The 24,165-nt window shown below is 32.6% G+C and overlaps 1 pseudogene; it reads right to left on the bottom strand.

The window, feature by feature from the left end:
• Positions 1 to 2,492: 2,492 nt before the first annotated feature.
• LOC120079119 lies at positions 2,493 to 16,507 on the bottom strand (annotated as a pseudogene).
• Between the last annotated feature and the right edge of the window lie 7,658 nt (positions 16,508 to 24,165).

Below are 24,165 nucleotides of genomic sequence, written 5' to 3'. Positions count from 1 at the left end.
AGGACGACGATGAAGAAATATTTGGTTTCAAAGAACTCCAGATTTGGCTTGAACAATGATCGACGAAGAATTCAGCCATGAAAAATCCATCTTCAATGTGTCACCGAATTTTAGTTTAAAATTTTGTAATCCTATATAATATTTTGACCCTTTGGTTTTTAATTTTCTTACTTCAAATTTGTTTGTTATTTTTCTTTGTCAACTAATCTTGCTTTTAACAATAATTTAATATTTTTATTAGAAGTACAAACACTGAGATTAAACAATTGAAAGTATACGAATCAAAATAATATTTTAATTCAAATTTTAACATATTAGATCAAAAAAATATAGTATTTTATTTATGGCACAAATTTGCTCTAAGTCTCTATAATTAACATCTTTGGTTGAGCCATTTTATGCATCCCATACATCTCCCGTACGAGGGAATATGAAAACCAGCTATAGATTTCTCAACAAAAGTTAGGGTAGGAGTCTACATAGGTTAGGTTGAGGGTGTTTTTTTGGTCCAATCCGAAAATTGGAGTTAGTTGGATTGACAGCCCAAATGATCCAAATAAAGTTTCCAACCCAACCCTTAAAATTCAGGTTGGGTTGGGTTGGATTGTCGAATTATAATTTATTTTTTATTTTAGTGAAAAATATGTAAATTTATTATACAACATATGACTAATAACTAAAATCTCATAAAACTCGAATGCCAAATATCAAATATCTATGATATTTATTGCAAACTTTAAACAAAGACAAATATCATAATAATCTTAAAAATCAATACAAAGTAATCAAACTTGAAACAAAGATGAATACGGGTTGGACTAGGTCAACCCAAATTTTTTTTAGCCAATCTACAACCCAATCCAACCGAATAAAAATATAAAAATTCAATCCAACCTAATCCAAGAACAAAACTAACCTAACCCAACCCTTACATTTTGAGTTGGATAATCCGAGTTGTTCGAGTTGTCGGGTTATTTGAATACCCTAAATTATGGTATGAAATCATTTGACTTGGTTTAAATAGGATCTCGAATAAAGTTTTATTTATAAAGCTATGTTACAAATATTGATGTTCACTTACTATCTCAAACAAATGCTATAAGCAAGCATGAAGTTGATATTCCCAGAGTAGTCTAAGTCCAGGAAAGTTGACTAACTATCAATGATAAATTAATCATTGATAGATATAGAACTTACTTTAGTGCAAAGCTTTATTTATTTGGTAAAATAAGAATCCAAAATGTTTCTCCATCACAAGATTCACAATATACATACGAAAATGTTTACAATAACAATTAACAAATAGTTAATTTTTTAAGGTTTAATTGCAAATTTGGCCATCATGGTTTGGATAAAAATAGAAATTAGTCAAATTAGTTTATAATTGGAATTTAGTCCGTATGATTTGATAAATTCTTCCTAAATAATTTATTCTACGATAAAGACTATTTATGAGGGCTTTATCAAAGGAACAATTGCAAATATAACAATTAAGCCTAAAATATTAGCAAATATAGCATATTGTAAAAAAAGTTGTAAATATAGTAAAATTTAGATCTAACTCTTGACTCTCAAAGTCTATTAGTGATAGACCATATTATCGGTAAGAGTATGTCTGTGATAAATTTATACCCTTGATTGTTATCCCTAAAAGTGTTATCCATCGCAATTAGTTTTTGTAAAATTTATGAGATGTCATCGAACCATAGGGATCAAATTTGTTATTTAACCAATTTGTAAAATTGGGACATTCCCTCATGATGGAACGGCTACCTTCTTTGTGTTGTCTACTTATACATGTTAAAAAGAATTAGTACACATTAATTATCATTAAAATTTCTGTTGTACAATCAGAACCTTCCATTCCATGATCTTGATTTGAGAATGTCCATCCTCCTTTTGACATGTAACGATACATTCTTTTGAAATCGCCATGAGGATTTTCCTTGATCTTTATATATATCATAAGAGAGAGAGAAAAAAAAAAGACAAATAAAATTAACATAATATTTTTCTAAATTAACCATTCTCATATATATACTTGTGATTTTTTAATGAAATCATGCCCTTTTTTAGTGCGTCTGAGAATTCATCGTGAAGATTTGTAGCAAGAATTGCTTGAATCGCAAAGGCAACATCCCAAGATTGGCTTCCAAAACTCTATGTGAGAAATATATAAATGAGTCAAAATAGAACCTAATATTACACAAATTTTAAAATCTTTTAATATTTACAAATAATTTTTATATAATATATCAATTAGTATAATAATCCTTCAATATTTTCAACAATATTATTTTAAAAGAATAATATTAAAATATCCAAAAAAACAATAGATTCCATATTTGGACAGGTTTGAAATAAGAAAAAAAAAATTCCTTTTGCTTAGAATACATTTTTTTATTCGAAACCTGAGTTTGAATTTTTAAAAACCAATATTAAAAGAAAAAAAACCCACCTTTTTTCTAAAATCAACTACATAAACCGAAAATTTACAAACCTGCAAATTTTGAAAATAAATGCGTCATAAAGGCATTCAAAGATTCTAATTTAATAATAAAAACTAATAATAACTCATTGTAATAAAGGTATTTTTGGTAAATTCAAAATTTATGAAAAGCATGAATAAGAAATAAAGTTATTTGAGACATTTTTTAAAATATACTCTGAATTGATGAATCCAATTGATATCATTTCTCCTAATTATAGCATTCTTAAAAAAAAAAAAAAAAGTTGAATACTTTTTTTATATTATTTTAAAATTCAAGGACCATGACCAATTAAAATTGAAAGTATATCAGGAATCGAAATGATCATTAAAAAAAATAGAAGTATAGAAATTAAAAAAAAAAAAAAAACTAAAATCATGGATACGGGAGCAAAAATAAAAATTAAGGAATAATACTAACTTTCATCTTCACCCATCCATAAGTAAGCTTTGACTCTAGCTAGATGCTTCTTGTAAGCTTCGCCATTAGGGTCTTTCTTCAACAAATATTTTGAATTCTTAATCAAATTCTAATATTTTTTTTTTTTAAAAAAATGATTTTTTTTTATTTTCATTACTTATTTATTTGGACTTTGAAAATATCTCTAAAAAGTGGATAACCTAACAAGGCAAAAGTCTGATTTATTATAAGCGGCTCTGTTTGGTTTTTGAAAATTGAATTTGTTTACTATAGTATACACAAGCTTTTAAAGACTTTTCTTTTAGTGTTCACATTTTGTAATTATTTTTAAAAACACTTGTCAAAATAAATAACAATACAAAGAAATTAATGGTGGAATAAATGTTTATAAACTTAATTTTAAAAAATAAAACACCAAATTGTAAATGATTATCAAACGAAGGATAGTAATTACAGTAAGGAACTAACAACTTTAACTTATGAGTAAAACCTTTTCCACACATCCAAGCGTGATGTAATGACTACAATGATCTTCATAATCAATATGTTCCTTAGTTATTTGGATTGCACGATTTCTGACTCTTTTAAATGCCCAACTGTTAAGAATAGGTTCTCCAAAGTATTGAAGAGCATCCCATGCTAACTTTTGAATCAGTGGACGTTCAAAGCATTTATCCTCCTATATAAACAAGTGCAATCAACACATTGTGAAAGCCCCATATATAACATATTATTGAATAAATTAAAAGTTCCTTTGTTGATCAATTATGAGTACTGTCATGAAATTAAAAATTAAAGATAAGAAAAAAAACATAACCAGAAGAGAATTGACATAGAAATTTACATAGCTCATTAACAGTGTATTAAATGTGTCTACGAGGAGAGGGAGAGAGCAATTTATTATTAGAGAGAATAACTAAGATTACAGAAATCAGTGTTGCCCCTAGGCCACGACTTGCAGGCTGGACAACGAGATCCCTATATACCTAGTGGTTCAAAGTGCTGGATGAGAGATTCAAAACATTTGATTGAATTACCTTTGCACAATAATGTCGAGTTGAACTCCATTTGATGTTGGTATAAGATTGAATGTAGATTTCTTGTTGTAGTTGTAAAATAAGAGGAGTGAGAGGTCCCACGAAGCGCTTCCCATATAAGTAGGACATTGGAAGGTATGTCAATCGACAATAGCAATAAAGACCTCCGAGATTTATACCTACTTTTTCTAGTCTAAACATCCAAACTTCTGGTGGTATTTGGTTTGTTCCCTCCCATTCGTACACCCCCAGAATCTATAGATCATATGCAAATTACTACATTTAATAGAAATTTGAAGAAAATAATAATAATAATAATTTATAAGTAGGTAGAAATTAAATACAATTTTTTTTTTTATATCCATAAGTGTTTATGCCAGTTTATGTGCAATTTGATCAATCTCATGAGATAATCTATCTGACCCTACAACATTTGGCCATGATTTCTTAGCCCTTTACCAAAATCATGTGCCCGACCTGTTTACAACTAGACCAAGCTACGATTGTTGGTGGAAGTTAAATACTACTACTCACCGCAAGTCAAATCTTTCCCCAAGAATGTGTGTAAAGAGCACCTCCATGATTTAGAATCCAATTTCTAGCTCTACTACAGCCATCCTTGTCAGCTCCTTCCCCAAGCAAATGCAACACAGTGTAGTTTAGAGTGGTGCATAACATGCAACTTTCTCCCACAATGTTTAATCCTTATCAGCCATCTTCATTCTGTTACGATTAATATTCATAGATAAAGACATCAATTATAACAATTCAAAGAGATTATAGGCTTCATTATTGTTCTCATCTTATAACTCCTAAGTAAGAAGTTTATATTTCATGATTTGAAATGAAGTAAAATTAATAAATTAGCCTAGTTTTCACCTGATGACAATATATCCAACAAAGGATTTCTTTTTGATGCTTTTCTGAAAGTATTGTATTAAGATGTCCTATGATGTACAATGCAAATACCTTTTCACGACAAACAACATAGGTTTATTATATAGAAAGTATACACATATTTACAAAATGAATAAAGTTAAAATGTAATAGACTTACTAGAGGAGGTAAAGTGAACAAAAGGCCACCATTTTCTGCAGCCAATGGCCATGGTCGCTTTGTAAGGCTACAAAGAATGTTGCAGCTCTTCTCAATGCAATCTTTACAGTTTCCTTCTTTATGTACTTCCTTCTTCTCACTCTCATTTCCTTCTTCCACAACCACTTTTGGAATTGTTTGTTTGAAATTCTCTCGTAGAAACTACGCCCTTCCAAAATAACCAAAATTATGCACCACCTAAATTTAAATCGTCTATAATCTAGAGTTCCTTCCCTTCAGCTTCTTGTTTCATATTATTCTGTTTAAATATCTATTTTCTTTCTATTCATTATTCTTTTCTATATATATATGCATGAATAGCAAAGTGTTTCCTATCCATTTATTGTTTATTTTTTTCAATAAAACTAAATAATTTGTATTCAAATCAAATGTTCAAAATTTTTATGTTATATATATCCTACATAGTTGTACTGCTTTCGTGGGTCAGGTGTTTTTTATTGGTCCTTATATTCTTTCATTTTTCTCCAATGAAAGTAGTTATTTCTTTAAAAAAAGAATAATAATAATAATAATAATAATTATTATTATTATTATGTTATATTATATTAGGTTAAAATAACATCTTGGTCCCTAAATTTTGTAGCTAAATTTGTTTGATTTTAGTCTCTATACTTTTAGTTGCAAAATTTTAATCCCTATATTTTTAATAAATCTTAAATTAGTTGTCAATACTAGTTTATTATTACTTTTCTAAAATTTATTTGTTGTCTATAACATTTTTGCTATAAATTTGGAAAATATGTTCACATATAGTTTTTTTTAAATGAAAATTATTATTATTATTTGATAAAATTCGATACAAAATTCACTTAAAATGATTACATTTAGGATTTATTGAAAGTAGACTAAAATTAGATAATTGAAAGTATACGTATTTAAATTGAACAAATTTTTTAGTACGGAAACACTGGTATTTTAACCTATGTTTTATGATTATTATTGATTCGATAAGTCAAGAATGATAGAATAATGTGTTTATTTATATTCTAAACAAACAATGGAAGCATATCGAACAAGAAAGAAGAAGTTTTAATTTATCTTTTTCGAAAACATCGGGAAAATAAAATGAAACATAAAACGAGAAACAAAAAAATGTTTCTAATTATTGGGTTTGTATACTATTTTGTCTCCGTATTTTTAGTTTAGATTCATGTTCCTATACTTTTTAAAATGTTAATTTTAGTCTTTATACTTTTAACTTTATTTTATTTGGACTTTTGAATTTTCAAAATATTTATTTTGGATCTTGAGCTTTAAAAAGTGATAATTTTGATCCTTTTATATTTGATTTTACTCCCTTTTTAAGAGACTAAAATTATCACTTTTTGAAAATTGAAGAACCGAAATGAACCAAAGTTTAAAGTACAAAAATGAAAAATGCACTACGAGAAAAATGAGCTCCCCCGATGCCTAAATTGGCCGTCGGGAGACAAGGTGTCTCTCGATGAAGTAAAAAATCGTCAAGAGTTCCATGCCATAAAGAACCATAATGAATAAAATAGACGTCGGGCGGTGTAGGGAGATGAGATCTGGTAAAAACCAGATCCATTCTTCTTCNCCTCTCCTCCGCGGGTCTCCCTTGCCACCGATCCCTCTCCCCCGCCACTCCCTCTCCCGTGTGTGTCTCTTTCAAGCCACCACCCGTTGGTAATTTTCCGCGGGTAATCTTCCCCCTTTATTTTTTCTTATTTTGTATATTAATTTAAACCATCATTTTTAATTTATAGCATGTTATTGTGGATTGTTTTTAATTAGCATTGTTTTTAATTTAAGCCATGGATTGTGGATGTTATTGTTGATTGAGTTTTCTTTTTCTTTTAATTTTTAAGGTTATGGATTACTTAATTTACATTAATAGATGTGACAATTTTTGCAATTTGGTGGATTTTGTGAATTGTGGATTATGGATGTTATAATTTATGCAATTTTTTGAATTATGGATGTTATAATTTACTTAATTTTGGACTTAGTTTAGGGAAAAAAATCAATAACATTATGGGCAAAAAAAAGTCAAATCACCAATTATAAATTATTTAAAATTTTAAAGTCTCCAAGCAAACTTGGAATTTTGTATTAAATTAATCAAAATTCATGCTTAATAAAGACTTTGTACTTTATCCTCTAATCCAGGTTATTGTTTTGAATTACAAGTTGGTCAGAAAAGATTTATTTTTAAGGATGAATAAAGAATGGATTAAACTAAGGAATAAGTTATTATAGAGAAGGAGTATCCCAGTTTTTAGATATGGCGAAGTTTCATGTTAATGATTCTGGACGAATAAGATGTCCATGCAAGAATTGTATGAATTCAATTTGAGAAAAAATAGATATTGTGGAATGACATCTATTAACATATGGAATATCTCCCTCATATTGTGAATTGGTATATCATGGAGTGCCAGTAAACTTATCTAGAGGTTTTGAAAGTCATACAACTCATTCAATACAGAATGTTGAAGTAGATAGTATAGATGGTAATGTTATCGAAGAAAATGAGATGTTGAATCTTATAAACGATTTACAAGTTCCAATTGAAAAGGGAAATTCAAATGAAGAAAGGATTGAGAATGAAATGTCCTTTAATGACCAAGAAAAAGATACCACGAACTTATTCGAGGATTTAATGACAGAAGCACGTAATGAATTATACCCTAGGGCCTAGAGCATTGTCCAAATAAGTACTCAACATCAATTTTACAAGATAGATGAGCCAATATGCGAACATCTCACATGGACACTGGTGAGAAACTCAACCTTACTGACAGCCAACCGATAGGGTCACAAAGCAGCACAAGTTTGAAGAAATTATACTCTCAAGTCAGGCTTAGAATGTGTAGCTTATAACTGTAAGTAACCAAACCTTGAGACCCAACATGAGAGTGGGGGCTAATATTATGGGTTATTTTGAACCGAAGGGGATAGTTAACCTTTAGGAACGTCAAAGTAAAAAAGAAGCGTGATAAGGGCTGATAGTGTCAACTAACGACCAAAATGAGCTAGGAAAAGAGGACAGGCTTGGGTTAGCTAGCCAAGGCCACGACCGACAGTTTCCAAATGTCGTGGTCCAAAGTAGCATTTTAGGTCCAAGATATAACTTATCTTTATATGAAAGTTATTGGCAAATCATGGTGATATCTCTTGCCCAATGTGATATGTTAGGTTTTAGCATGATGTGCCTATGTCCTTCTAAGTGGATTAAAGAGATTCATGTAGATTTTTCCCATGGGAACTGGTTTTTTCAATTGTCATTTGGGCGAGGTTTTTTGTTGGAGGCATATAGTAATCATGGCCAAAGTATTAGCTGATATAACATAATGTAAAAGAATTCACAAATATAGCAAAATTAGATTTAACTCTCAAAATCTATTAATGATGGACTATATCACTAACATTTACATTTTTCTATATTTGCGATTCTTTTGAAAACACCTAATTATTAGTCCCAAAAGTGCTACTCATTGCAATTACTTTGTTTTTTGTTTTTGTTTTTGTTTTTTGTTTTTGTTTTTTTTTTTTTTTGTATTCTATATCTTGTGCTTTAACACTTTTGGGTGTATTTAACAAATTTTGATTCCAACCATTGATTTACACGATCAAATAAGAACTTAAATATAACCTTAACTTATAAGTAGATTTAAAAAATAATTTTACATCAAAATCAAAATCAAAACCAAAATAAGAATGATAAACTTTAAGACAATTTTACATTCTAATAACTGATCCAATACATGAATTTAAATAAACTACACATCATTATTATTTGGGAGTAGACACACACACACACAAAAAAAAAAGAAGCTAAATTGTATAAGTATTCTTGAACTTCGTACTTTTTTAATTGTAATGTGCGAACAAAATAAATTAGGCATTTTGCAAACATGTCACTGAGGTTTGTGGTTTTGCAGATATAGCAAAATATTCAAATTCAGTTTTATTATTATTTATATTTTATTCTGATCTTACCTTTTTTAACAAACTAAAGTGTGATCCCTATATTTCCTCTTGATTCGCTTTTCTCTCTTTTCCATTCGTTTTTTTTTTTTTTGCATCGACTCCAACCAGCATCGCACTCATCTGCAAACAGTAAGTTATGATTTTCTGAAAAATTCCTACGTATTTTCTCTTTTGTTCTTCAATAGTTGCTTTTATTTTCGTCACTTTTCATCTGGAAAATTTTGCCATGGCCATGATTGAAGGCTTCATGGGCAACTTTTTCATGGCCATATTGACGAATTCCTTGTCCCTGACGGTGACCATTGAGATAACCTTCTTAGTTCTCGGAATACTGAATTGATTGAAGCATCCCATTACTAACGGTGTTTATACTATTGAAAATTTATTTTTGATGTAAATATACTTACATATAATGTTAATGATTTATATGATTACAGTTGATTTTAACACTTCATTTGCAATAATTTGTTACTGGTATAAAGTGCTAGATAAACTATATACAATTTGATCAAAATCGACTATCAAGGCGAGATTCAAAATGCAATATGGTTTTTATAGCAATTTTTTTACGATTGAAAAACTGCAATCAAAAGTCAATTATAGTATTTTTTTAATACTATGAAAAATTTCCAGTACATTAACATTATGTAATAGAAAATGAATATTTTATAGTTTTTTTTTATAACATTGAAAAAACGCAATGAAAAATAAGAGACTTTCAATAACATCGGCTACAACACATACTTAAAATGCTATAGAAAGTCTTTTATAACATTTTTTTACCGCTATAAAAAACGTTATAAAAAGTCTTTTATAGCTTTTTTTACCGCTATAAACAACATTTTATAGCATTTTTTGCCAGCGCTATGAAAAGTTTTCATAACATTAAATATGTGCTATCAAAATTTGATTTTTTATACCGTTGAAAAAACGATATGGAAAATTGGGAACTTTCAATAACATGGACTACGAAAGCATTTTGAAAATGCTATGAAAAGTCTACCATAACATTTTTTTAAAGCTATCCAATGATTTTTGTTGTAGTGTAGAAATGATAGTATTCCTTGTTCATCTTTAATTCTTGCAACACCAAAAGTCCAAGATTAAAATTTATGTAATGAACTCGTCATTATATTATGTATTAAGAAAACCATTCCGCTGTTGGGTTTATTTGAATTGTATTAATGCGATTTCTTTTAGAAAAATTCATCGAAAAATTTGAATAGCAAAATTGGGGTTTGTGGGATATATATATAAACCTAAAAGTGAGTCAACGAATTATATATTGATGAAGAGCTTTGTGAACTTGATTTTGGCTATATTGAGATAGAAATTGAAAAGCGCTCAAAAAGTGTTTTCTTGAACTTTTTTTGTTAATAATATGAACACTATGTCAGTTGAGCTAACTCTTATTATTGAGCTTTTTTGGACTTTGAATGTAGTTAATTTTGTTCATTAATTGTGTTCATTGATGCTTTTATTTAATGATTTAGTAGGAACTGAGAATTTGGATCATAATGGACTAATTGAAGTGAAATGATGAGTACACTACTACAATTTTGACTTTGTTGATGGCCTAAAATATCAAATAAAACCTTTATTGCTGGCCAAAAAAGTCAACAAATCCTCTATAAAAAAGCCTAAACGTCAATCAAAATGGTTTTTGTTAATGACCAAAAGACATCAATTATATGGAACAAACATAAATGAAATCGTTTTTGTTGATACTTTTCGAAACGTCAAGGTAAGATAGTATTGATAAGTTTTGACAGTCAACTATTTTTAGAAAACGTCAAGTATACCTTTCTATTGACGGTTTTTGGAATGCCAAGTATTGACTGACATTATATATTTTTATTGATGGGTTTTAAGCATCAGTTATACACTTTTATTGATGGTTTTTACTTGTCAACTATATCGATTTGAAAAAAAAATCTTGGTTATTGGGACCCATCATATGGAACTTATACGACCCGAAATAAGCTTTAAACCTGAAATTTGTATTTACACGTAGATGTAACTCGTAGTACCTAGCTTATATTTTACACTTAAGTAACAAATGTATCAAATCACTTTCATAAAATTAACTAGCACAACTACGAACCAACAATTACATACCTCCTGTAAATTAACAAAGAGCTACACAACTCTTGCAAACCCAATGACCATACACAACTCTTATGAAGCAACAACTTTTACAATTCCTGCAAAACAACAACTATATGCAATTCTTGCAAACCCAACAATTATATATAACTCCTATATAGTAACAACCATACACAACTTCCGGAAACCCAACCACTAATAACTCATTCATACCAACAACTATCCAGAACTCTTCCAAACTATTAATTATACAATTTCAAATTTTCAATCACACATAGCTAAATTATCAGTCGGACCAACTCATTGAAATTAATAAATAACATATATGTAAACTTTCTATCAAATCGGAAACATATAACAACAATCCATCCATAAACACAGTAACACAAACCAGTGGACCAAATAAGTTTCATTAATCAACCAGTAAATTTGTTTTTTTTGTTTTTGTTTTTGGTTTTTTTTTTTTACAAACAATCAGTATTTTGAAAGCGAATCATATAAAACCTAACCCTACCAAACTTGACATCATATAATATATCCCTGAACCTAACAAAATTAACTATTAGCGAATCGTAGTAATAAACATGCATCATAAATAGTGTCCAATAATGTAACAATGCTCAACTCTCAACAGTCTAATTCCAATTGATTGTAAAATGCTTGTCTCATCAACGGAAAACAACCAAGTAAATGTAAAAAATTATACCAATTGCAAAATTAAAATTTAAGAAGATGGTGCAAGAAAATGCGTACCACGTACGTAATTATTGTGCTCCTACAAGTTATTATGTCATGTATGGACTTCATTGTTTAGTACCCACACCTCATACTACTCAGCTGTTGAGCACACTATATGTACACAAATATTTCATCCCATGTTATAAGAAAACAAATATTTTAATCAAACTCATAATATCACTAAATCAAAATTAAAATGATTACCTTAACATGGACCCAAGTAACAAGTCGAGCCTGCGTACTTATTCGAGCACAAAACATTCTTATGGCACTAGAAAAACACAGAAGATATCAGACTGTTTACATAGTAAATATATACATAATGTGAAACAACTATTAAATTGTCACACCCCCTCCCAGATTTCCCTAATCAATTTGCAAGGAGATAAGACTATAACTATTACCAACTCTCTCGCTGGCATTTACTGCCTACTAATCTGCTTAACTTGACTTAGAACCTTTAAAAGCATACATACTCAACCAAAAACTCAAGACAATAATATTCATCAACAGCAATACTCTTCATTCATACAACTTATATACATTACATAAATAGTGAACGCAACACTCATGTGTACTACTTATATGTAACCTACACTTAGACTTTCTAACAATTTGGTCTTGAGTGGCAGAGCAACAACAAAGTCGTCTTCTTGGGAGTGACCGCTACCTGTGGAGGAAACATTTAAACAAGGTGAAAAAAAGAACACGAACATAATAATCATGCTTAACATAGAAATCATGAACTGGAAAGCGTAGCTAAAACTGAGAATTTAGTCAGGCAAGTATTTACATACAACTTCTCTACACATAGCTAAACCTAATATAGGCATCATAGACATCAGCTCTAGGAAGCCCTCAAGCCTCAACTTCCACATTAAACATCTTTACAGGAGAGTGACTCCTCTGGTCCGCTCTTGAGCGAACTAAAACTTGGTTAAGAGAGGAACCCCCTGGTCCAACTTTCAACTATAACCTTAGTCAAGGTGTGTCACCTCTGACCATTACTTATGTCATTAACTGGAACTCATCAAGAAGCTTCCATGAAACCCAAAGCATAAAACATAATAACATTCTGTGAATTCTTCCTGAACCTTAGTTGAGAGCAAACATTCATCACTCAAGCTCCCAACGTCCGTATCAGGCCAAGAGACTCATACTTCAACCTCAGGTTACTGAAAAATGGCCTAGGAGACCCATACTTCGGCCTCTCATTCAAAACTTTCTACGTGCACATGGAGTTACTAAGTGTTAAGGTTGATGCCCTAAATCTCGTCAGGTCTTGTAGTTTGAAAACACCTGTATGAACAAATATTTTTGATGTAATAATATGAGATATTTTATTCACTATTGTCTATGAAATATGAGATATTTTAGTTGCATTAACCACAAACCAATAAACTAAGATCCCTGGTTATCATTATAACTTAAGCACGTATATGGAGACATACAAGTGGATCGTGCCTTAAGTGATAACCTAAATGGTCTGTAGTATATGGATAAAGGAGAGAAACCTTATCCTGATGACATTACAGATACGACCCACTTTGTCGATGTTACAAGTGTTGTAAAATGTTACAAATGATCTAATCGTAGTCATTCATATGGAGACATGCGAGTGGAGGTATCCTGAGTGAGTTTGTATAAGACCAGACCATGAAATGTTTAGTCTCATTATATAACACCGTTCATGACAAAGATTTTCATTTCACTAGGATGACCATAGGTAACATGACCTTAATCCTGAGTGAGTTGGGAACTCCTACCTATGAGGGTGGTTCTTTGATTTGCATGGGTGCGAGTGGCCAGATCGCCGACTCAAACCTACCACTTTGGGGATTCATCTGATTGGGGAGCTGGGAATTTAGCTATACAAAACGAAATTCACTCATTCCCCTTAGCAGGGATAAGTAGATAGATTGCTCCCTTCAGGACTGATTTCGAGGCTTGAACAATGTGACACCATACCTTCTCATGGCCCAAGAAGTGTTCACTCAAAGTAGGACTCTGATGTATTGCTTATTAAAGGAATCAGTGGTACTTAAGGAGTTAGATGTAACTACAGGGGCAAAATGGTAAATTGGTCCAATTGTTCTTACGAGCAATTTGTGAAGGGTCATCGTACTGTTGGATTAGTTAGATTCAATGGACACAGAAATATATTTGTAGTGCGAAGAATGCAGCTGTCGGTCTTTAGTGGAGTGCCTGACTATTAACGAATGGTGGATTTCGTGATTAAAAAATTTAGTCAGTTATTCACGTACCGTTGGAGCTTCAAGCTACAGGTCCATAAGGTTCCCTTGGTAGCTCAATGGATTCAAATTGAGAATCAGTTTTTGGGTTAGTATGAAGTGTTCAAATTCACGAGAGGGAATTTGATTATATATGATATAATTAAATTGATTCAGTTATATGTGATATAATTGAATTGATGTATTAGATACATTAATCGGAGAAATCAATATAAATATGATTTATATTAAATGCAATAAAGGAGAAAATAACTCCGGTTTAAATATTACTTATGATGTGATATTAAAACTATAAGTTATAAATATAATATGATAAATTAGTTATTATATTTATTTATAATAAAACAATTATGAGATAATTGTTGGTGGTTGGTTATTTTTCTTCATTAACCATGTGAGTGGGATGTTCCTATTAGTTTTAATAACTGAACAATAAAAGTGAAAATTGTTTTCATGTTTTCAAATAGGCAAGACATTCGATTGAGTGAAAGAAAAGCTATATGATAGCCATTGAGAGAGTAAACGACGAGGCATTGAGTTTACTAGACAACAGCTTCTCGTTTACTAGATGATCAAGTACCCAGTCTATACGATAGACTTAGCTTCTCTCCCATTTACTTGATCGTATACTTCTTCCTATCCTTTACCAAATCCATACAGAGCCCACACCTCCTGGATTCTCATATCAAGAATACGAAGGCAACCGAGTGGTAGTGTCGAGTGTTGTTGTTCGAACGTCGAGGATCGAGTGTTACTCGGCTGGGTTCGAGGATCATTGAGTTTGCAGGGACGTGTAACTGGCGTAGATCGAGGGAATACACGAAGAATAGTTCTTCAAGGTATGTCACTCAATTCTAGTTGTATTTGACTTGATCGCATGCTGTAATTTACTCGATGATGCATAACTGTTCTAGTTTGTTTGTATATGCTTTGTTCATTCACAATGGGTTTGGAACAATCTTGCTTCCACTCAACGGTTCTCTTGTTTAAGAGTTCCTTCAATTGGTATAAGAGCCATGTTATTATGATATTCCAAATTCCATTGATATTCCAAACTCCATGCGCTAACCATTCAGGCTTTGCCTAGGGCAACATACTTTATAAGCACTGTTGTCCTAGATGACAAGATCTTCACGTTAACAATCACAAAACACTCAGATATAATGGTCGATAACAATTCAAGAGTCATGGGAGATAGAATGTTGAAGCTTTAAAATCCTTCTGTCATTTACCAAAAGGCAGCACAATCGTATAGACGATGCACCTAGAATTAAATGATAGTTCAATTAAGTAAACGATTGGATAAGCATTAGACGATTGTGTAGATGACAGTTGACTGAAGCTAGACGATCATATAGACGATTGAACACGGAGCTAATTATCGAGTACTCGATGCGATAGGAACTACACGATTGTGTAAATGATACTATAGTAAAATCTAAATAATCATAGAGGTAAGAAGAAAAGACACAGGAGTTTAAGTGGTTCAGCCAAAGGCCTACGTCCATTGTGCAAAATGGGAGGTTCTCTTTTATTACTCTTCAAAGTATTAAAAAACGAATGCCTTGGTCTCTCGTTTTCTTATTCACTATTACATTAATCTCACATTCTTTTTCCTTTATATATTCAAAAGATTTAGTCAACGACGAAGCTCTGGTGGTTACAACACTTAACAGAAAGAGGTTGACAACGGTTCAACTGCCAACTGTGATGTTCTTCTTCTTGATTTTGAGTCTTTTTGTAACAATCTCCACTTTTCTAAGCATCTAGAGTTCCTTCCCTCTTTGCTTGACTAAGCTGACTTGAGCTAGCCTTTTTCAAGTAACTTAAACCTGAGAAGGTCTGAGCATTTGTCAAGCTTGTTTAATGGAACAGTTTTGGTTAGCATATCGGCTGCATTTTCAGAGGTATGAAACTTCACTACCTTGACTTCCCCTTTCTCAATCTCTTGTTTGATGAAATGATATTTAATATCAATATGCTTGGTTCTGCTGTGAAACTGCTGATTCTTAGATAGGTACATTGTGCTCTGGTTATCACAATAGATTCTAACTTTTGTTTGTGTTATGCCGAAATCGTTTAGTAAACCTTTCAGCCACAAAACTTCCTTCACAGCCTCAGACAATGCGATGAACTCAACCTCTGTTGTGGAAAGGGCCATAACAGGCTGCAATGTAGCTTTCCAACTGATCAAATTGTTCCCCCATAGGAAAACATAGCCTGATAGGGAACGTCTTCTGTCCAAGTCCCCTACATAGTCTGCATCTAAATAACCATAAACTTCATCATTGGATTGCTCATTCTATCTATATAAGACTCTTGCCTCCTTGGATGAATATAGATACCTTAGTATCCACTTGACTGCCTCCCAATGTCTTCTACCAGGGTTTGTCATGTACCTACTGACTATACTTGTTACATAGGATAGGTCTGGTCTTATAGAAGTCATAAGATACATAAGAGATCCCACTGCTTGGAAATAAGGGACAACCTTCATATGGTTCAAATGCTCTTCATCCGTGCTCTTTGAAATATTGGCAGCTGAAAACTAGAAGTGAGGTGCAAGAGGAGTGCCTACTGGCTTAGCACTCTCCATTTTGAACCTTTGTAATATCTTTGAACAATATTTAGATTGACTAACTAGCAATCTTCCCTAATTTCTATCTCTTTCGATCTCAATGCCTAGGATCCTCCTTGACTCTCCTAGGTCTTTCATATCAAATTTTCTCTTAAGAAGCATTTTCACTTGCCTCAATTCTTCTTTGGATCTCCCAACCAGTAGCATGTCTCTACATAGAGAAGTATATAGACTGGTTCCTTGAAGCTACTAAAATTTGTGTGAACACACCAATCATATGAGCTCCTTTTTGAACCCCATCTTGGAGATCACCTCATCAAACCTCTCATACCAGCATCTCAGTGACTGTTTGAGGCCATATATGGACCTATTCAACAAACACACTATGTCTTCTTCTCCACTTTTCACATAGGCTTGAGGTTGCCTCATATAAATTGTCTCATTCAACAGCCGATGTAGGAAGGTTGTCTTTACATCCAACTGGTCTAGCTCTAAATCCTTTTGCACAACTAAGGAAAGGAGCAACCGGATGGAAGTATGCTTCATAACTGAAGAAAACACCTCATTGTAGTCAATGCCTTCCTTTTGAGTGAACCCCTTAGCAACAAGCCTAGCCTTGAACCTAGACTTTTGCACACCTGGAATCTCTTCTTTAAATTTATAAATCTATTTGCATGAGATAAGTTTGTACCCTTTAGGTAAAGGTACTAGTCTCCAAGTGTCATTTTGATTGAGGGACTTTATTTCATCATTCATAGCCTCAATACATTGCCTAGCATCCAGGCAGTTTGTTGCTTCTTCAAAGCTGGAAGGTTCATTATTACTCAAAGAAATGGCAGCACTCAATGCTACACTAGCAAAATCAGACTCTTGGTATCTAGCTGGTGGTACAATTGTTCTTCTAAGTCTGTCTCTTGCCAATGAATAGCTGTGTGAGTCCCCATGTGTCTCAACTTGATCACTTGACACGTACTCGCTGGTTTCAGCAGCCTTATCATCTTCTAACTCTAGATTTTGAGAGGAAGTAAAAGCTCCATGATCATTTTGAGGCTCCACCTCAAATCTAGTGCTACTAGTCTTTGCCACTGTAGAAGATGGTTATTCTGTCATCATGAACATCTCATTTTCACTAAAAACCACATCTCTATTGTTCACACACATCTTTTCAACTGAATGTCATAACCTAAAGCCTTTTACTCCCGGTGTAAAGCCTAAGAACATGCACTTTACAGCCCTTGGTTTCAACTTCCCTTAGTTTTGGTGCACGTAGCCTACACAACCAAATACTTTTAAGTGTTCTAGCTTAGATGGCTGCCCTGTCCACCTCTCTTCAGGAGTCTTCAGCTTTATGGATTGACGAGGACATCTATTAAGAGTGTATATGGTGTAGGAGACAACTTCAGCCCAATATTTTTCAAGCAATAAGGCATTGGACAATTGACATCTTACTCTTTGTAGCACTGTTCTATTTAATCTTTCAGCTACTCCATTTTGTTGAGGTGTGTACCTCACGGTTCTATGCCTTACTATGCCATGCTCCCTGCAAAATAAATTGAACTCCTCTTCACAAAACTCTAAACTGTTATTAGTTCTTAAATGTGAAGGAAATCTAAAACAGAGATCTCCAGTGAGCGGGAGCGGATCGTTCAAAACCCCATTGAGAAAGAACATAAACAATTACAGTCTAAACAGAAAAGATTATGCATAATAAAAAATTACAACATGCTATTTAAAATGAAGGTACAAGGGATAGAGTATGCAAACCTTTGAAGAACTCTTATTCAAGTATCCCTCGATCGTTCAATCAGCATGAAGTCGAACACAATGATCAAAACACGATCTCAATGAACGTTTGAATGAACCTCGATCCCAATCGAGTCGAACTCGATCCTCGAATGGAACTAGAACCCACCATAGTGTTATCTTGGTATTCTCGATGTGAGAATTTAGGAGTTATGAGCTCTGTATGATTTTGGATTGAGGAAAGCAAGAGGTAGACGATAGAGTAAGTGGGAGACGAATGTTGTCTATCGTATAGACGAATACTCGATCGTTTAGGAAGACGAAGCCTCTCGTATAGACTTTACTACTCGATCGTGTAGCAACGAGTAAACGAGTAACTATCGTATAGTAAACTCGTAACTCGATCGGGTATGCTCTCTATGATATCGCTTAGTAAAACCCTTTTACTTGATAGCCTTTTGTGAGATTATTCCGAAAGAATCATCAACTAAATTTTGGAAAACCATTTTCCTTTTTATCTCATAGTTACCATAAAACTTCCAATAACCTCCCACTCAATTTGGTTATTAGAGAAAAAGAATAATTAATTATCATATAATTAATATGTTATAAATAAATTGAATAACCAACTTATCATATTATATTTATAACCTATAGTTTTAATATTTCATCATATGAAACATATAAACCATAGTTCTTTTTCTATTTTATGGAATTTAATATAAATCATATTTATATAAATCCTTCAATTAATGTGTCTAATACATCATATCAATTATATCACATATAATTGAATTTCTTTTTGTTAATTTGAACACTTCAAATTGACCCAAAATCTGATTTTCAACTTGAAACTATTGAGCTACCAAGGGAACCTTATGAACATGTAGCTTGAAGCTCCAACGGTACGTGAATAACTGATTAAACTCTTTAATCACGAGATCCACCATCTGTTAACTATTAGTCACTCCAGTAAAGACTGACAGCTACACTCTTTGCACTACAGATATATTTCTGTGTCTGTATAACTAATCAACAGTGCGATGACCCATCACAAATCACTCGTAATTACAACTGGGCCAATTTACCATTTTGCCCTTGTAGTTACATCCAACTTCTTAAGTACCACTGATTTTTTTAATGAACAATAAGTCATAGTCCTACTATGAATGAGTCATCTCTTCACAAGAGAGGGTATGGCCATTATGTTCAAGACTCGGAATCAGCCCTTAAGGGAGCAATTTATCTACTTACCCCTACTTTGGGGAAGGAGTGAATTTCGTCTTGTGTAGCTGAGTTTCCAGCTCCCCAATCAGACGAATCCCCAAAATGGTAGGCATGTTGATTTGGCAATCTGGCCACTCTCACCCATATTAATCAAAGGACCGCCTTCATAGGCAGGAGTTCCCAACTCACTAAGAATTAAGGTCATGTTAAATATGGTCATTTTAGTGAAACGTAAGTCTCATTTATCAACGGCGTTATATAAAGAGACTAATCATCTCGTGGTCCAGTCTTATACAAATTCTTTGTATAGGATACCCCCACTCGCATGTCTTCACATGAATGGTCAGGATCAGACCATTTATAGCACTTTACAACACTTATAACATCTACAAAGCGGGTTGTATTCGTAGTGTCAACAGGATAAGGTATCCCTCCTTTATCCATCTACTACAGACCATTTAGGTTATTACTTAAGTCATGATCCACTTGTATGTCTCCACATACATGCTTAAGTTACATGAAATAACCACAGATCTTAGTTTATTGTATTTGAGTAAATGCTTATAAAATAACATTTATTTAATTAATAACATTCTGTATACAAAATTTTTACAAACTATGAGACCACCGAGAGAATTAGGACATCAATCCCAACAAAATGTTTAATTTGTTTGAGGTATGCTTCTCAATCAAGGTCTTCCATTCTTTAAATCTACTAAATACTTCATCTTTGGATTTTAAAAAGTAAACTCAACTCTTCCTTGAGTAATGATCTACAAATGAAAGAAAGTACCTTGCTCCACTAAGAGATGGAGAGTGAGCTGGCCCCCTCAAGTCTGAATGCACATATTCAAGGATTTCCTTTGAAGTGTGCTATCTCTTGGGGAATTGTTGTCTTGTTGCTTTGCCCAATATACAATGTTCATAGAATTTAAGGCTGTCTTCAACACCCTTTAGTAGAATTCCCTGTTTAGATAGCATTTGCAGCCCCCTCACACTGATATGAGAAAGCCTTTTGTGCCACAACTCATCTTCAGTAGGTTCCTAATCAGCTGCTAACAAAGTTGGGTATGCCATTTGCACATCCTTGATGACATATAAACCATTTACCTTGGTTGCCACTAAAACCACCTTAGAATCCTTAATAATTTCAAAGGTGCATCTCATACCCTTATATTCACAGCCTATGGCATGGACCATCCTAAAAAAAAGGAGATTCCTCTTCAAAGTTGGAACATGCCTCACGTTCCTTATCAATTTGACTGAACCATCTTGCATTTACAAGGACACAGACCCTATTCCAACAGCTCTGCAAGTGCTATTGTTTTCCATATAGATCAGCCCACCATTCCACTTTTTATAAGTGCAAAACCATCCCTTGGATGGTGATATGTGGACTGAGCAATCAAAATCTAACACCCAATCCTAAGTTTCCATAGTATTCTAGTCTTCACCTTCTTCAGTAGCGGCTAAAGCATCTGAATAGACTAGGGAATTCTCTCCTACAGTAGCCTCGGTCTGTTTACCCCCCTTTGTTCTATTGGTTCAATTTTCTCTTCAAGGCATAGCAGTCCTTTTTCATGTGCCCCATTATGTGAAAAAAATGGCACTTCATCTTGGACTTATCACCATTGTTTTGTTTCCTTTTCCCATTGTTCTTGTTCTTCCCTTTTGAGAACAAGCCTTCACCTTCTGGTTGATCTTTCTTACTCATTTGCAATTCAAGTTCTCTGACTCTCACAACTGATATGATTGCTTCTGTGGTAATTCTTTCTCTACCATATTTCAATGAAGTCTTCACGTCTTTGAAAAATTCAGGTAGAGAATTTAGTAGTATGAATGCTTCATTCTCTTCCCCAATATTATCTTCAATTGATCTGAACTTAAAAGACATTCTCTTGAACTCATTAAGATTATCCGTGAGGGATTTTGCTGCATCCATCTTATAAGTGAAGAATCTTTCCCTTAAGAAAGCTTTGTTGGGTAGATCTTTATTGAGATATATCTCATTCAACTTACTTCACATGGCATAAGCAGTAGGCTGGTCGATAATCTGCCTCAAAACACTATCTGTGAAATTGAGAACAATGGTTCCATTGAACTATAACAACATATAACAACAAATTGGTCTTCTTAGTTGTAGTTATACCCCAATACTTGTTGAATTTTTTCTGCATACTTAATGTCATCTAACTCAATAATACATTCTCATACAACGAGCATTCACGAATTATTTTTTGGATCAAACAAAGTTCATGAAAATATGTTTGAAGTCACATACATAGATGCAGAAAACTTTATCGTTACCTCTAAGAAAATCTTTAGGAACTCTACAAACACTTTTGTGTGATCCCAATCTTCAGTAGTAGGAATATCGTCCTTTGGCAAATAACTTTGGTCATGCTCCTTTAATCTTTCAAATGTCTTTTGACACTTAGAAGCTCCATCCAACATAGAGAAAGTTGAATTCCATCATGTTAGAACATCCATCATAACAATTTTTAGTTGACATCTTATCTTCTTTAGCAAAATCTTTGAATATTTGTAGTCTTGCAAGAGATGACCTAACATACTTCACAACATTTCTAATTCGAATGATGGACATGTGTAAGCCTTTTAAAGCATCACTAACAAATAAACTAAAAAATTGAGCACAATAACTAACATGAATAAATTTACCATCCAACACTGATTCATTTTTGCCCCTAAACTTTTTAACCAAATATGCAACGACTCCATCATTTGAAATCGCATTATAGACCATCATGGTAAAAAGTCTATCAATACCCCAACTTTTTAAGCATTTTTTTAATTACTCTACCTATCGTATCTCCTTTATGATTAGTTATTTGACAAATGTTCATAATTTTTTTGTGCAAATTCCAATCACCATTAATTAAAAAAGCCGTTATAACCATGTAATTAATATTCTACACGGAAGTCCATGTATTAGTAGTTAAACAAACTCTTTGGTCACTTCGAGTTAATGCACTCTTTAACTTTTTTTTTTTCTCCCCCATGTACATTTGAAAACAATTCTTTGGAACAGTCACTCTTGATGGAATTAAAAACTTTGGATTTAGTGCCTAACAAAATCCATGAAATCCTTCACTTTCTACAAACATAGATGGAAATTCACCTAATATGATCATACAAGCAAGCATTGTCCGAAAATTTTCTTAAGTGAACAATGTATCCATCAAACTATTTTCCGAATTTCCCTCTCCTTTAATATAATCTTTTGCCTCATTTGTATCCTTTTTACATTTCTCTAAATATCTTTTTAGATTTTTTGTACTATTTCTCTTTGATTTACAGGCATATGTAGTCTCACAGTACTTACAAGCAGTCCTAAGACATTCAGGATCATACCCTTCTACTTTAATAAAATGTTCCTATGACGATGAAGCTAGTTTAATAGGTTTTCTTTTTTCCTAACAATCTTATTGGAGTAGAACGACTTTTTTTTTTTAAATCTCATTTGCAAACAATGAAGTCATCCATGAAAAATAAAATTAAACACACTATGAAAAAATAAAGTTTAGAGATAATCAAATATTAAGTCTCATTTATGCTTATGGTAAAAAAATATCCATATCTTCTTCAATTCTTAATAATGTTGCAGAACAGTTGTTATCTAAAAGTACAAAAATGATAGTCAATGAAATATAAAGTTGAGAATATTAGAAGCCATTCATTGATCACTTTTGTCATCATTTCAGCCTTTTTGTTATGCTTTGTTTTGAAAAGCAAAGACCCAAATCAATTGTACTCACACCCATGTTGAAAAGTACTAGGCCTCTATACTAGAGAAAGAGACTAACAACAAAAAATTTCCAACTTTGAAAGCCAGAATATAAAACATTGAGTACATATTAATAATAGCATGAAAATCATCAGAAGTGTAGCAAATAAGTGCAACTATTACTAACGATAATAGCAAAAATGAAAAAGTAATCCTACTTAAGCGGATCGAGCAAACCAGCGAACTGAATCGAACCTTTTCAATTTGGTTTGGTTCAGTTCAATCAAAATTTTAATTTGAAAGGTCCGGTTTCTTACACCCTTACATTAAACCAACTTTTGAATCAGATTACCTCCATCAAATTCGACAGGAGCAATTTCCTTCTACGGAAGAACTTAGCTCTCCCTATTTTGAAGAATTACCGGTTGTTTGGTCACCTCACCGACGAGAAGAATTGTCCACCTATATTTATTCAACCTGAAGCTATTATTGCTACGACAACTCAACTAGTGACTCCAGCAATCCTTAGAGTGACGATATTAGAATTTGAAACACTCGGAGCTTCAAGCTCAACAATCACCGTGCAAATCACTGCCATCCTACTGTATAAGTCGTGGATAGCTACTGATCAGCTCCTTTTAGGGTGACTATATAACTCCATGATTCCAAAAGTCGCCACTCAAGTTATGAGTAATGAGACTGCAAAGGTTTGTGGGATGTCTTGCAAGATTGTTGGATGTTTAATCTTGCACTGAGAAGG

Source organism: Benincasa hispida, chromosome 6, assembly GCF_009727055.1.
Source record: "Benincasa hispida cultivar B227 chromosome 6, ASM972705v1, whole genome shotgun sequence".
Classification (NCBI taxonomy): Eukaryota; Viridiplantae; Streptophyta; class Magnoliopsida; order Cucurbitales; family Cucurbitaceae; genus Benincasa; species Benincasa hispida.
Note: the sequence above shows the minus strand (reverse complement) of the source record. Positions and strands in the feature narration are given on the sequence as shown.